At 39.3% G+C, this 407-nt stretch overlaps 1 protein-coding gene across 44 annotated transcripts in view; it reads left to right on the forward strand.

The window, feature by feature from the left end:
• Positions 1-407, forward strand: part of LOC102677929 (calcium/calmodulin-dependent protein kinase type II alpha chain) — a 140,815-nt gene that overhangs the window by 62,525 nt on the left and 77,883 nt on the right. The window lies entirely within an intron of this gene.

Below are 407 nucleotides of genomic sequence, written 5' to 3' on the forward strand. Positions count from 1 at the left end.
TGCGTCCACGATTTAACGATAAATCTGCACGAGTATTCTATTAAAATACCGATTGATCGGTTAACCGTGACCGGTAAAGGGAATTCTTTAGCCAGGCAGAATGGAAATATATCGATTGGCACGTTAAAGGGCACGTTGGATGCTCTTCATCGACCCCGATGTCGCTACTTATCCGATGGAAAATTATAAAATGTATATATATATATATATATAAAATGGGGAATAAGCAACGTTCGATATATTGGAATTCAATAAAACGAGAGGAGGAAATAAAATGAATAAACGAGAGAGAGAGATTCCTTCGAAACCATTTCTTTTTGCACTTGTCCAACTTCTCGTTGGATAAAGAGCGTGGTGTATTCGTCCCCAACTTCTGTTTCTTACCATTTCTCCCCCCCCCCCTTTCT

The sequence above is a fragment of the Apis dorsata genome, unplaced genomic scaffold (assembly GCF_000469605.1).
Source record: "Apis dorsata unplaced genomic scaffold, Apis dorsata 1.3 scaffold_247, whole genome shotgun sequence".
Lineage (NCBI taxonomy): Eukaryota > Metazoa > Arthropoda > Insecta > Hymenoptera > Apidae > Apis > Apis dorsata.